At 43.5% G+C, this 12,428-nt stretch overlaps 1 pseudogene; it reads left to right on the forward strand.

Annotated features, from left to right (window-relative positions):
* LOC100525868 lies at positions 4,157 to 5,797 on the forward strand (annotated as a pseudogene).

The following is a 12,428-nucleotide window of genomic DNA, read 5'->3' on the forward strand; positions in this document are numbered from 1 at the left end:
ATTTTCTCCCATTAGCTAGGTTTTAGATTTCTATCACTGTTCTGTAGATTTGTGATTTATGCCTCTAGAATTGTGAGTCTACCAAATGGTTATCATTAAACCGTATTTTAGTTAGAATTCTGAGTTCATCATGCCTCTTTCCAGCTTTGTGATTTTATAAGTACATTCTCCACTTCATGTCTCTATAGCGAATGAAAATATTGCAGAAGATGGGACAGAAAATGTCCTTGTCCAAATCACACTGAAGGTGATAGTTCAGTAAAGAAAGGAAAAATATGTTATGAAAAAGAAAGAACTTGCTTTATACAATAACAAAAATTGTTCTTATAGACAATATATAAAGTTATAAATACTTTTAGTTTCCATTTACAAGCTCACAGGCACAACTATTCTACGGATAAAGATTAAAGGAATGTTTTCCTTCTAGAGTGTGGCTACCAATAATTCTGAAGGTCATTTCTGCAGCTGAGTACCTTAGAAAATATTTTCCAAGTTTTGCATCTCTAGCCACCCACCTAGTCACAAGTGGAAAACTGTTTCCACAGTATCAGTAAATATGAGAGGTCATGATCTCAGACTTTGTACTTATTTTCTTATTAGTTATAAAAGCTATTTTCTGATTTCAAGCAACACACTGAATTTTTACTTTCTATCTGAATTTACTAATTTGTTTTTTATTAGAGATTTATAGTTTACAGACAATCAGTTTAAAAAGGGGTAAATTGATAAAGTAGCACCAATATTTTTAAATAAAATTGTGCAATTTTTGTTGCTTTTTTTTTTTGCAATGCGTAATCCACCTAGAAAAATCCTCTTAATAACAAATCCAATTGGACTATGGTAGGACTTTGTAGAAATATGTGCCTTGCATGACTACAACAAACGTAATGGTATCATGTGATGGAAAAATAAAATGCCGGTATCACCACCATGTCGAATTTAGGGTCATTTTCCTTTTGTTCTAAGTATGTCATCAACAGTAAGTATACCCTTGTGTAAAGGATTTGGGGCAAAAGGAACATCAACAAGTGCTTGGACCCAATGTCCAGTACATTACTCTTTCTAGTAAAAGATAGACATACCAACACATCATGTGTTTAGCAAATCCACCGTGGGAGGAATTATGTTCGCTAGCCAGGAAGATCTGCTTACATCACCAACAGGAAATCCTACTTAAAGGAGCAAAGACAGAGTGATGGCTTAGAATTTCCAATCACTGGGAGGAAATGTTTTATGAATATTTTATAACTTCACATATCATCGATCTATAACACAATGCATTATTATTACATCTGAGAAACCTTCACTGGTCTTGAGTTTTGAAAGTTGTGTGTATGAGATATTGATGATGGGCTTGCCCCACGTCTGACTCTATCTGAACTGTTTCTCAGCCTCTCTGAGGCATTGTTCCTGAAAAATAATCTTCTGGGTAGTGTCCTCAACAAAAAGATGGTCAGAGAAAGAAATAGGTCAGAATTATCAGTGTTAGGTGAAGACCACCATAGGAATCTTCTAGAATTACAAACCACTGACTTCCAGGAGCAGCACATTGTGAGGGTTTCAACTTCAAAGGGACTCGAATTTGAATCTCTCGAATTTTCTACTTTATTCATTCATATGCATATTCCTTCATTTACATCCACGAGTATGCGCTTCGCTCCCAGGACCTCTGTTTCCTCATCTGTAAAATGGTAATGGTATCAAGATCACGATCACTTATTCACTGAAGAAATACTCACGTTAATATACACACGATGTTTAGAGAGAGTCCCAGTACATGATAATTACGGCAGTTATTGCCCTGATGAGAACATTGGACAATATGAGGTACTTCGCAAGAGCAGAGATCTCTGCTCCCTGGGAGTGCCTGAGGGTGTCTGCCATAAAGTGAGCACTCAGTAAATATGCGTGAAATGAAAGATACCTTTCAGTCACAATGTATCTAGAAAGATGAGTCTAAAAGAAAATCGTAATGCTCTTTTGCAAAGGTGAGCTCCCAAGAGAGTAAGGCCACTAACAAAGCGGATTATGTCCAGGAAGCCTCTGAAGCCGAATCCGTCCTGGAAATGCCATCCAGTCCCAGAAGGAATGGAGTTCAGTGTGCTGGACACATCGCTCTAGCCCTGTGCCTAGTACAGAGGCTGACATGGAATAAATCTGAAATCACTGGCTGAATTACTGAAAGGGAGGAAGGAAAGAAGGGAGGGAGGGAAAAGGAAATTAAATTTTAATTTTCTTTTCTGACTCATCCTAAACTGGGTGCTCAGTTTCCCAATAGGAGAGACGGGTTTTCATGGCGTTACTAACCCTTTCTCTCCAGCCATGCTCTCCAAAATCATTTGTGTATAGAAGGGAGTGGCTGGGCAAGAACAGTAATGTGCAACTACAGGGCACTTTTATAATTGTAAGTGTTCCTGTATCATGTGCTATCATGGGAAGTGGAAAGAAAATCAGTGTTCGGGATTCCCTGAAGACTTGGGGTCCAATCTCATGCTGGCCTCTGACTCGCTAAATGGGCACTTTACCTGGTATCTTTGATTATGTAACTGTAAAACGTAGGTAATATGCAGCCTGCAGGCTTGATGTGAGATCTAAGTGGGTTTTCATATGATGGGTTTGAAACATTTGGGGACAGTACCTGGTAGGCCATCAATGCTCAGAACAGTTTCTTTCTCTCCTAAGGGCTTTGAGTTCCAGACCTCACCCACCTCAACACACCGCCCCACATACTGAGTAACCAGAAGTTGCCACATCAGTCTCCGACCCCAGTGTGTATATAAAGCTGCAACAACACCAGCAATCCCAGATCTCCGTCCCACCCTCCTAGCGAATAAAGCCCGAGTGAGTATAAACCAGCCATGAGGCTTTTCTCCTTAGTCTACCTCATTCCAAATTAGAGCCCAAAGCAACTGCAGCATCCAGCTGGAACTTCTAATATTGGAAAGATTTCCCACTGTGCTGCCTGGGTGGGTTCTCTGACCAAACTGAAACGGGGGCTTTTACGAGATCCTCCTCCAAGGCTGAGTGACACGTTTTCCCTGGCTCAGGACTGGAGCCCGGTATTAACAGCGGAGACATTGGCAAAACACTGACCCGACCGCCGTTTTTTTATTTTCCTTTCTGTGGAATGTGGCTTAATCCTCGGGACTGATGGTGGGTTATTTCTCCTCACAAAACTATTTCTTCTCTGAAGTCCATTTCGACTGTAATGAGAAAGGTATTGCTGTCTTTGGGATCCCCAGGCTGGGGTGTCTATCAGAAGAAGCCCCCCCAAGTAGTACCAAATCAGCTGGAGATTCCCAACACAGCATGTACACTCAGTGGAAAACGGACAGTGTGGTTTTTGACACCAAACTCACTTTCAGACACGCACACACACACTCATAAACAATGCGCCTACACAAAGAGAGAATTACAGAGATACTGAAAAGGAAGCTGCAGCATCAGTGACTTCTTCCAAATCTTTATCTTGTTTTTTGCTGATCTGACATGTTGGTTTCCATAGCAACCTAGGGTGGCCTGGATAACACGTGAAGTTAATTTCAAAGAGGTCTGCAGAGCCAAGCAGAGCAGGTTCAATGAAAGCTCCTTCACGTCTCCCAGGAACTGCAGTCACCAGGCTCCAGAAAGTGTTAGCACATGTGGACTCAGTAATAAAGCTACCCTAGCCTGGAAGAAAGAAATGACCTGCTCCTTTGAGTTTTGAGACTCCAAAATTAGCAATAGGAGAGGAAGGCTTTACAAAATCCATGCTCTCTTTGCTTCACTTGCGATACAAAATTTCCCCAAAGAATTAGTCCATCCTTTCAAGCAGAGTTCAGATTGCTTTTAAGGGCCATGATTAAAGCAGGGGGCATGAAATTAGAAGTTATACTGAAGGAAGAGTTGGACAAAGATGATGAATTTTGGCAGAAGTGTTATAGAAACTTCAACAGCTATTCGAGAGTATACATTTGTACACATGTTTTTATTGGGTTTTTCTGTAATTATAGTCCATGGGTTTATACATCAGTAGGATATGGTCTGAGCCTGCATGTAATTTATGTTTTTCAAATACAAGGACCTCGATAGAAAATGATGATATTCTGCGGGAAGGTGATGATAACAATATGAGAATACGAAAATCCCTAAACCCACTCTCCACGTGTTTGGGAACATGGGGGTGGTGGGGGGAGGCATGGAGTGGAATGTGGGGGAAGAGGAACTGGGGAATATCCCAGAGCCCTTCTTGAAGTTGAAGTCGTCAGAATTCGTAAATGAACTATACTTCAATTCAAAAAAACGCGGGAGAGTTCCCCTCATGACTCAGTGGTTAGCAAACCCAACTAGCATCCATGAGGATGCGGGTTTGATCCCTGGCCCTGCTCAGTGGGTTAAGGATCTGGCATTGCTGTGAGCTGTGGTGTAGGTCGCAGATGTGGCTCGGATTCCGTGTTGCTATGGCTGTGGTGTAGGCCAGCAGCTGTAGCTCCGATTAGACCCCTAGCCTGGGAACCTCCGTTTGCCACAGGTGCGGCCCTACAAAAGACAAAAAGACACAGAAAATAAATTAATTAAAAAAATAAAAAGTCCAGGAGAGAGCAAAGTATTTGGAAATATTTTGGACACATAGAAATGTTTGGTTTATTCATGAAATAATGGGAGATCAATTGGTTACACTTTTGAAAAAGAAGGTAAAAATCCCTAATTTAGGGCCAAGTTAAATATTTCTGTAATAAAAACAAACTCAATAGAAAATACATCCAAGCTGGTGCTCTCCATGCTCCAAGCTGGAGCTCTCCATTTACCCAGCCCCTCCAGGTTTCCACAGCTGTAGTTGAGCCCTACAACTCCATCCTCACCACCCACACCACCCTGGAGCACTCAGGTTGTGCCTTCATGGTAGGCAACGAGGCCGTCTCTGACACCTGTCGTAGAAACCTCGATATTGAGCGCCCAACCTGCACTAATCCGAACCGTCTTATCAGCCAGATTGTGTCCTCCATCGCTGCTTCCCTGAGGTTTGATGGGGCTTTGAATGTGGATCTCACAGAATTCCAGACCAACCTGGTGCCCTACCCCCGCATCCACTTCCCTCTGGCCACACATGCCCCTGTCATCTCTGCTGAGAAGCCTACCAGGAACAGCTTTCTGTAGCAGAGGTCGCTAATGCTGGCTTCAAACCAGCCAACCAGATGGTGAAATGCAACCCTCGCCATGGTAAATCCATGGCCTGCTGCCTGTTGTACCATGGTGACGTGGTTCCCAAAGACGTCAATGCCGCCATCGCCACCATCAAGACCAAGCGCAGCATCCAGTTTGTGGACTGGTGCCCCACTGGCTTCAAGGTTGGCATTAATTACCAGCCCCCCCACTGTGGTCTCTGGCGGAGACCTGGCCAAAGTACAGCGGGCTGTGTGCATGCTGAGCATCACTGCAGCCACTGCTGAGGCCTGGGCTCACCTGGACCACAAGTTTGACCTGATGTATGCCAAGCGTGCCTCTGCTCACTGGTATGTGGGTGAGGGCATGGAGGAAGGAGAGTTTTCTGAGGCCTGTGAAGACATGGCTGCCCTTGAGAAGGATTATGAGGAGGTTGGTATGGATTCTGTTGAGGGAAAGGGAGAGGAATACTAACTACCATTCCTTGATGCCCTGCAGCATGTCCTACTCAGAACTTCAGCTTCAGCATCAGTTGACAGGAGTGAAAGCTTCCTGATTAGATGTCTTTACTTTCAACTGTGAGCATGTATTTTCCATGTGTACCTGTAAGATTTTTTTGTCATGTCTCAAAAAGTAAAGGCTTTGAGAAAGAAAAAGCAAAGAAAAGACATGTGCATGAACTTCTGTCGTGGCTCAGTGGTTAACGAATCTGAATAGTATCCATGAGGGCACAGGTTCGATCCCTGGCCTCGCTCAGTGGGTTAAGGATCCAGCGTTGCAGACGTGGCTCAGATCTTGCATTGCTGTGGCTGTGGTGTAGGCCAGCAGCTACAGCTCCGATTCACCTCCTAGCCCGGGAACCTCGATATGCCACAACTGTGGCCCTACCAAGCAAAAAATAAAAAAAAAGAAAGAAAAAGAAAAGAAAACACAAGCGCATGCTTACATAAAGGAGTGAAAAAGGCTTTACCAAAAAGCACAATCATAAAGAAAAACATAAATAAATGTTGCATCTTAAAAATCTCTTCCATTAAAAGATGTCATAAATAAAATTAAAAGGCAATGAACTGAGATAAAACTGCAGTGTATATGACAGCAAAGTTAATACCTTAATATTTAAAGAACTCTAATAAAATCATATAGAAAACAAATGAAATCTAGTGAAAAATTGGCAAAGAGTGTGAACAGGAAAAACATAAAAGAGTTACAAATATTCTCTCTCTCTACATGTGTGTGTGTGTGTGTGTGTGTGTGTGTATAAAATGTTCAGTTTCACTAGAAACATTTGCAAAGATGAAACAAAAAATAGCAATGTGGGCAGGAATGTTTATTGGTTCAGGCGTTCCAGGAAGCAATTTAGTAACAGGTATCAAAATCATACACTTCAGGAATTCTCCTTGTGGCTCAGAGGGTTGAAAGCCCAATATAGTGCCCATGAGGATGCAGGTTCAATCCCTGGCCTCACTCAGTGGGTTAAGGATCCAGCAACGCCACAAGCTTCAGTGTAGGTCACAGATATGGTTTGGATGCAGTGTTGCTGTGGTTGTGGTTTTTAGGCTGGCAGCTGCAGATCAGATTCAGCTCGTAGCCTGGGAACTTGCGTATGCCACAGGTGTGGCCCTTAAATAAATAAATAAAGAAGTCAAACACTTTGGCTCATATCTTCCATCTGCAGGCATCTGTCTGGTAAAATAATGTCCATTTCAGGGTTGTTTATAAATTAAACACAGAGGTGCTCGCTTTGGTAGCACATATACCATAAATTAAAAACAGAGGCGTTTCTGTGTGGCCCAGTGGGTTAAGGATTTGGCATTGTCACCACTGTGGCCTGGGTTCCATCCCTGGCCTGGGGAACTTCCACATGCCACAGGCGTAGCAAAAAACAAAAGAAAAAATAAATTGTCCAGTAATTGGAATTATTTATTTAATTTGTGGTACATTTATATAATGAGATGAGGCAGCCATAAATAATGAAAAAGCACAAGGTATTTTAGGAAATGCAAATTATCTCTCTTTCCAGAACATCAGTCTATCAGCTGCATGAATCAGGGGCTCGTCTGTTTAATTCACTGTCATAGCTTTGGAGCTGTGAGGAGACCTCCAAAAAATATATGTAGAAAGAATAATTGTTAAATGCAGTAGGAAGGATTATAAAATGACCCATGACGTTGGTCCCCAGTTGGCACACCCATGGTATGTAAGATTATACAGCAAAAGGGATTTTGTGATGTAATGGAGGTTACTAATCAGTTGAGCTTAACATAGGAGAGATTATCCAGGGGCCTAACTGAATGAACCTAATTTAAGGACCCTTTAAAACAAAGCGATTTCTGCCAATTGATGCAGAAGGGGAAGGCAGGGAGTTGAGAGCCGGGGGAGGTCTCCATGGCTGAGATGGAGGGGCCACTGACGAGGACCTGAGAGTAGCCTCTGGGTATGAACAGTGGTCTCTGGCCAGCACCCAGCAAGGAAAAGGGGGTCTCAGTCCTACAACTACAAAAAATTGACTTCTGCCGACAACCTGAGTCAGCTTGGAAGCAGAGTCTCAGGCAGAGAGTCCAGCCCCAAACTCAGCCCCACAGTCACCTTGAGACCCTGAGCACAGAGCCCATCAAGCCTGCCTGGACTGCTGATCTAGATAACAATGAGATAAAAGGTTGAGCCACAAAGTTTGTGGTAATTAGGTAGATAGCAATAGAAATCTAATGTATTAGATAAAATAAGCAGGCTACAATATAGTACTTCCAATGGCTTGTAAATGCAGGTATCTATCAGTTTGTGCAGGAAATCTAGCTAAATTATATGCATGACGATATTACCAGAGGTGTTTTTTTTGTTTTGTTTTGTTTTGTTTTTCCTTTGGTGGGGCAATTACGCTAAGCTGAATAGAATTTAACAGGTTGACATCTGGAAAGTTCGATAAGCTAATATTATCATGGGTTAAATTTTCATGGGTTCACAGAAGAAACATGGCCATTCTCTAAGTCCTTCTCCAATGTCACCTCATCATTGGAATTAATCAGTACTTGTGATCTGCACACAGAAGAGTGTAATTCTGACTTTGAGATAGGAATAATCAGCTTTCAAAAACCTAAGTTCACCACTTACAAGCTTTTTTTAAACTTGGATAATTTGAATAATCTCATCTCACTTTAGTTTCCTCAAATCTGAAATGTGAATGAGTGTAGTCACCAGGTCGGGTCCTTGTGAAGAGATGGTGAGATGATGATTACAGACCAGATAGTTATTACTGAGTGCCTGATACCCTGCAGGGCGGGTGCTCCCTGAGTTATAGTTCTTGTATTCATCAGTAGTGAGCTGCTGTAGTATTGTCTTTTGGTCTTTCCCATGGTTCTTCTGTAAGTCTATCCTAATATTCTCAAGTGCCTAGCACAGTGCCTGGTACCTACCAGGTGCTTGGAAATGCCTAGTTCAATTCATGCATGGAAGAGTAAAATAAATGTTACTAAAATTAAATGTTCGGCTCATGAGGCAATGCAGACTGCAGTAACACAGGACAGCCACAAGATGTCAATATAAAAAGGAAAGCTCTGCATTTCAGGAATATTCTGGATAATTTGTCTCTTCCCTCTCCTAGAACTCCAGGGAAAAGACACCATTGCGATACTATGATGGCAGAAAGCAAACTGTTTAGAACTTCCCTCTTATTTCACTGTGTAGATCAATGCCTTAAAAACACAACTCCTGATTTTCAGAGCAAAATATTTGTGCTGAGCTAGTAGACCTAAACATAGACCCTGGAGACCTCACTTGGGGACAGTTTTATTTGTGCAGCCCTTTTCCTATCCCTGCCTTAAATCTGCATCTCTGGGCCTGGTAGAGAGGCAACATGATGGAACAGAAGAAAAGGCGGAGTCAAAGATTCTGACTCCACTGCTTACCATTGATGTGTCTATGCAAGTTTCCCAACCTTTCTGAACTTCATTTTGCCATGTGAAAAAAGGAAGAAAACAAAGATATAGAGATGACAGATGGGTGTTGCAAACATAGAGATTTCAACTGAACAGCAATCTCCAAAGACTAGTTCCCAGAGGATCCTGGAATCAAAAAGAAGAATCTTCTTTGCAGTTCTGGAAGGATTTGGGCACTGAGCCCACAGCTACTTGGCCTGGAGAATCCCATCTCTAACAGATCAACAAATTCTCTGAATAAGGCTTAGCTGGATGTGGCCCCCAACAGGAACTTTCCCTTTCAAAAAACACACTCTGTTGAGCACAAGAAAAAAAAAAGGCTCTTCACCAGACTCTAGAAAAGGGTGTGGATGTCATTGTCTCCCCGGCTTCCTGTGGTCGCCATAAAATCTCCAAGCAGAGTATTCTGGGCTCATAAAAACGTCCACAGCCCGTTTCTCATCTGCTTTAATGATGTTTCCTAATGGCTGACATTGACATTGGTGTCTTTTCTCTGGGGAAATGGTTGGGAGCCTGGCTTTCCCCTTCCCCAAAATAGCTGGTGCAAATGGCCCAGGAGCTGGAATGCAGAGCAACGATTTTTCTCTTCCCACGAAGAGATATATCCTCCAAAATATGGGACCTCTGCCTTATTTCCTGAGGCAACAGGCTGAGAGGTCCCATTGCCACCAGAAGGCAGTCACGCCCCCGCTGAAGGAGCCCGGCCCAATCATGTTGACCAGGAGCCCTGGACAGAGAATCAAGCAATCGATGACGGGAAAAAAAAAAAAACAAAAAACCTTAGTATTGATTATCTGTGAAAGATGTTTTATGAGCTACATTTTGTAAATAAGGAGATCTTATTTAGAAAAGGAAGCACATTATTCTGTTCCAAGTATGTGTTCACTTCACTTGATCAGGTCACTTCAAAGAAGCTAAGAGGAAAACCATTCCTGGGCATGAATAGCTCCGGGGATAAATACAAGCCTTGTACCCAGGACGGTGATGAGAAGGCGGTGTGTTGAGGTCCCGGGGAAGAGGGCGCCCTGAGAATGTAGACGTGGGAGGTGTGAACTGGGACTGGGAGCCACGTGGAGGCTGGTTGGAGCAGGACCCTCCTTTGCCATCACTCACTGACCACCCATCTCAGGCCACATGGGCGGGGCCTCCCGGAGGTGGGCAGTGCCTAAGGAGGGCTCAGCCTTATCCCGGGCCTGGGGAGATGAGGATGAATAATGTTCGATATTGTTCTCCAAGTGCTCACACATTAGAGGGGGAGGAAAAAGCATAAAGGCTGAGTACACACTGGGGGAGAAGTGAAGACAGTGCTCCAGGGTGGGCGGAGTAGGATGCTCATTCCCAGTCTCTGCTGGCCACCAGAACGTTCTCTTCTGAGTCACCATTTGATAAGGAGCCCGTCACTGCTCCCTTTCGGGGTCCAGTTTGGTTTTATAAAACAGAAGTGTTTCTTCTGATGGCCCTGACTTGTTTGAACTTCAGCGGTTGGAGAAGACCCGCTGGCACATCATAAAGACCCAAGTTCAGGAGCTCCCACTGCGGCACAGTGTGTTAAGAATCTGAGTGCAAGAGTTCCGGTTGTGGCGCAGTGGAAACAAATCGGACTAGCATCCATGAGGATGCAGGTTCGATCCCTGGCCTTGCTCAGCGAGTCGGGGATCTGGCGTTGCGGTGAGCTGTGGGGTAGGTCGCAGATGCAGCTTGGATCCCGAGTTGCTGTGGTGTGGTGTAGGCCAGAAGCTGTAGCTCTGATTCGACCCCTAGCCTGGCAACTTCCATATGCCGCAAGTGCGGCCCTTAAAAAAAAGAAAAGAATACTGTACAGTAGAAAATTGAAAGAACACTGTAAACCAACTATAATAGAAAAAATAAAAGTCATTAAAAAAAAAAAAAAAGAAAAGAAGAACCTGAGTGCAGCAGCTCCGTGGACGCAGAGGTGCAGGTTCGATCCCCAGCACAGCACAGTGGGTTAAAGGATCTGGCAGTTGCTGCAGCTTTGGCGTAGGTCATCACAGCTGGGTTTGGATTCAGTCCCTGGCCCAGGAACTTCCATATGCCGTGGGGTGGGGAAAAAAAAAAAAAGTTTGCCACAACAACAACAAAAGACCAAAGTTTAAATAAATCGTGACTCCTCCCCTTAGATCTTCAGTTTCCTAAACCCTAAAAATAAGACAAACAATGCATCGCTTAGTTTTTTGCCTTTGTTGGTCAAAGGGAATTAACAGAACGGATCCGTGGTTAGTGCAGAGTAGAAACCCCATGCACATGCGCAGGGTAACCCTCTCTTGCTCTTCCCTACGCCCCTGGCTCCATCTAGCCCTGCACGTGTGTTGTTATTTAAATAATGCTGCTAATAATAAAACAAAACACCACTATTCACCCTCTTCTGGGTAATGGCTGTGTCGTTCTTCCACAATCATAGCGTTTGATTTTACTGCCGCCTTCTCTGTTGGGAAGGATGCCTGTTTATCTGCTCTGGCCTTGGGTTCACTCCTCCCAGCCCCCAGGAAATGACTTTCGGGAGCCAGGGTAGGAGGGGGTGGGTGTGAAGAAGCTTAACCTGCAGGTGGAAAGCCCAGCCACTCACTCTTCTCCAGTGTCTTTTCTGTTTCTGGACCTTTTTTTTTTTTCAGACTCTCCTCCTCTCTCACCCCTCCCCCCGGATTATATTGCATCTGGGTGTCTAAATCCTGCTCACAGCTGTGCCAATGCCGTCTCCACTCTTTCCATCTGCCTGTTTGTTTTTCTTGGTTTTCGTTTGCAGTCTGCTATTTTGTATAAGCAAAATTATCCTTTCATGTCTTACCCGTTTCAGCGGTTTCTTCTGGTTATTGTAAACGGCAGCATCTGTGGTGCTTGTCTCCTAATTATATTTCCAGCCCCTTAATAGGAAGGGCAACCAGGCATATGGAACAGCAATACGGAGCCTTCTGCCTCTTTGACCTCCTTGTAGGACTCCTCACAGAATCTCCAAACTTCCGAGGCTGTTTCATTGAGCTCGGCTTGCTAAGATAATGCACAAACGTCTGCTTTATAGGCATGATGATAATACAGATTTAAACACAGATCTGGGTATGTTTTTCTCCTAGATGAGTCATCATGACTCTGAAAGTATGACTCTATAAGTAGGTATATGTCTCCAGTTTCCTGGTTCTAGTGATACCCAAATTATTGCTTATTTTTAGACTAATTTGGACAGCTGCATTAAAGTAAGAACAAAGAGGACAGGAATGGGAATCAAGAGGCCTGAATGGAAGACCCAACATGGATATTAACTTTCTGGATGTTTTGGAGACAGTTCCTCAAACTCTCTTGATCTTAATTTCCAAATCAGATACATTCACAGCTGGAGTAGGT

The sequence above is a fragment of the Sus scrofa genome, chromosome 3 (assembly GCF_000003025.6).
Source record: "Sus scrofa isolate TJ Tabasco breed Duroc chromosome 3, Sscrofa11.1, whole genome shotgun sequence".
NCBI lineage: Eukaryota > Metazoa > Chordata > Mammalia > Artiodactyla > Suidae > Sus > Sus scrofa.